Below are 3,662 nucleotides of genomic sequence, written 5' to 3' on the forward strand. Positions count from 1 at the left end.
GCGGGGAGCGTCGGCGGCCTCCCAGCGGATCGTGGAGGCGTTGGCGCGCGGCGACTCGAAGGAGGCCGGTGAGCGAGATGCCACGGCGACTCGATGCTAGCTCGACCAGGTGTACGAGGTCACCGTCCACTACATATTAGTTTAGGGTCTTTTAGGTTTTAGTTCAACAAAAGAAATATTGTCCGGTTTATGTGAATTATGTCCGGACTTATGTTAGTTTGAATGTATTCCGTCTTGTTTGCTAAATTATGTACAAATTAAATTGTATTCCGGGCGGAGGGTGACAACAGACGTTGGATGTCCACTGAAACAATGAACAATAATTATGTGGGTTCAACTTTGTTTTTAGTTGTCTTCCAGTCAGGAAATACAAAACAAATTACAAATATTCTTTTGAGGTATTGCTAGTACTTGTATTTAATCTGCAGGTACATCCAATCATAATGAGGAGAACATTTAGATGAGTATTTGTATTTGTGAATTCAACCCTTCATCGGGTATTGCTAGTCTTGTACAAGTAAGCTCGATTTATGAACTCTTGTTTTTTTTTGCGGGTGGATTTATGAACTCTTGTTGATGCACTGGCATGTGAACGTGAACGCTACAAAATGGTTGGATGAATATCAATTAGCAATAATTCATATATATATATATATATATATATATATATTAGTTGGACAAATTGTTCTTTCAATTTGGGCAAAACAGACCAAACGGTGCTGTCGTTGGGCTCGCCGCTGGGCTGATGGGATGGGATGTGATCGGCGAGACGTTGCGTGGCAGCATCTGGCGTCCACCACCACCCTGCCACTCTGCCCCTGCGTGCTGCGTCGTTGCATGGTAAACGAGCGAGAGCAAAAAAGTAGTTGCCGTTTGGGTGTAACAAGAGTAGCACAGTAGTGGTTGGGAGGAAAAAGATGGGCACGGTCGTCTCTCCCTGCAACATGCACAGCGGCTGACCATAAGAGTCCAAGCGTTGCCTGCTGCCGGAAAGAAAGGTGGCGAAAGCAAAGGTTGCAGGGGCGCGTGGGATGCCGCGCGCGGTGACGTCTGCTCTCAACCGGCGCCGTGGCGTGGGTTGTACGCGGACTGTTTTCGCGCGGGTATGTACGGTAGTGCACGGAACGGGACGGGTCGGGAGATTTGTCCGTTGGGGATCAACGGGACGGGCGCGTGCGATGAGAGTGGTGGCCGGCGTCTGGCGCTCTAGCTGGCTCTCATCGTATACAAGGCAGGGCAGGGCAGGGCAGTGGGACGTGACGGTAACACACAGCGGCTGCGAAACGGGAGTAGAACAAGAGTCTCTTGGAGGCGCAAAGAGGAAGAAAGGCAAGTGAGGGAATGGAATGGAAGGGGGCAGTTTCGTCCTGATAAAATCCCACCGCGACCGACCGAAGGGAGGCGAGGCAGCACGAATCCCCTGGCGGGCGGGGTGGGTCTCCAATGGGCGGGTCATCCATTCCATTCCACCACCGGCCCTGGCATTGCATGGCAACCCAACCGTGCTTCGATTTTTGTCCTGACCAGTTTCTTGCTCTGCGTCCTCCCCATCAACCACCCCTACAGTTGCTCCTGGTACGTGGCTTTTTTTGGGGATTGGGGGACACACGCCCATCTGCCTTTTGGCCCCACAGGACCCCCTCACGTGACCATGGCAAAGGAGGAAGCAATGGTGGGCATCAGCAAAGTGCAAGAAAAAGTGTGTCTTTCATTTTGGGTCCCGATAACTGTCACACGTGTGGTGTATCGGGTAGTTGTGCCACACGTCTTGTGTGGCATGGACACAGGCGGAGGACCCGGTAGGGCGAGGCTGGGCGGCCGCCCTACCTTGATTTGGCCCGTAACTTTCTATACGCAGCATCGATCGTACGCATGGATTTACACATGGGACGAAAATATAAAGAAGAAAAAGGAGGGCCTGGTCGCTGTTGAGGCTTGGCCCAACTTACTTGGGCCTGGACATGCTACTTGTCTGTGCATCGTCCCGCATCGATCGACTCCCTTCAAAAAAAACGGTCACGCATCGATCTACAAACAGCAGTTCGTCTGTCCATGGACCAAAACAAACGGGCATCGAGCACAACCACAACACATATTACGCGAGCGAGCGACCAACCCTAGCCCTAGTAGCCATTGCAGCCGGCAGCGCTGGGCGTAGGCGCTTGCATATATAGGTGGCAACTGAGCAGCAGCGGCGTGGCGGCATTGCTAGTGGCCGGGTGACGGGGCGAGATGGTGATTGCCGTTGAAGGGTCCGCCCCACCTCAATTTTTTCCCGTCCTCCGCCACTGGGCATAGACAGCAACCAGGCCACACACCTATGTGTGGGCAAAACAACTAATGCCCACACACATTTTTTTTTCCTCCCGAACCCTCTCGCACGCGTGCGTGTGGACGAAGTTGATAACGCCCATACGCCCGTATGTCAGGCCTCGTATCCTCCTGGTCCCGCACGTGACGCGTGACGCCCACCGCGCGCCCGCAGTTGCCATGGTCCAGACCCCCGTTCATGTTGATTTAACTGCAGTTGCCATGTCGCTGAACTACGGTTGCCATGTCGGACAACCGCAATTGTCATGGTTGCTCAACTGCAGTTGCCATGTATGGTCTTATCTAATGTAGTTGCCATAATTTCATAACTTTAAGAGTTGCCACATACTAACACTAGGCAGTTGAGAGAGTTGCCATGTGCTCACAAGTATGCTAGGGCAGTTGCCATGTAAAATGGAAGAGTTGCCATCTGCTAACGTGCACGTTAGGGCAGTTGCCATGTACGTGCACGTTGGGGCAGTTGCCATGTACCATGCAAAAATACATGGCAACTCGGTAAAAGAGAGTTGTCATCTGCTTACGTGCACACTAGGCAGTTGCCGTGTACCCTGCAAAAACACATGGCAACTCGGGTAAAAAAAGAGAGTTGCCACCTGCTTATAAAGCACACTAGGGGCAGTTGCCATGTGCGCTGCAAAAACACATGGCAACTAGCAGCTGGGGTGTGGGAGAGGAGACAGGCGTGTGGGCGAGATGGCAAATGCTCACACATCAACCCTTGTGCGTGACTAAAAACTGGTGTGTGGGTGAACTGCTAAACGCCCACACATTGGCCCCTCTGTGTGGTAAAATGAATGTGTGGATGAACTATGTCACACACCACACACACGCCTTGTCCTACGTGACACAGAAAATCAGCCAGATTGTGCCAAGATTCGTGCATATAGTACTGGACGGTGATGGATGCATGTGATCGAGATGGTCAACACCCACACGTGTGGGCGTTAACATTTCCGTTCATTTTCCATCAACAAACAAGGCTTTCACCGCGCTGCAGCTTTTGATTTCCTTCCCCCCTTGCTTGATCGGTAATTTAATTCGGTCCAAGGAATTCATTCATCTCCAAGGCTCTGTTTGAATCAGGACCTAGGTTCTACTACGTACTTGTAGTAGTATATCAGCGTTCACCAGCCGCATCTTCTTCTTTTTAGATAGTATACAAGACGGAACCGCTCGTTATTATACCCAACGACAAAACGCAGCCAACATGCACTTAACAAATCCATGCACTACAAGCGCTGCACCACGGTTCATCAACCTATCTACAGTGTTACTCCAGGGACAACAGTACTGAGGGCACCGGCGGAGCTATGTGCATCCCTGCAGGTGCC

This window comes from Triticum aestivum, chromosome 5B, assembly GCF_018294505.1.
Source record: "Triticum aestivum cultivar Chinese Spring chromosome 5B, IWGSC CS RefSeq v2.1, whole genome shotgun sequence".
Lineage (NCBI taxonomy): Eukaryota > Viridiplantae > Streptophyta > Magnoliopsida > Poales > Poaceae > Triticum > Triticum aestivum.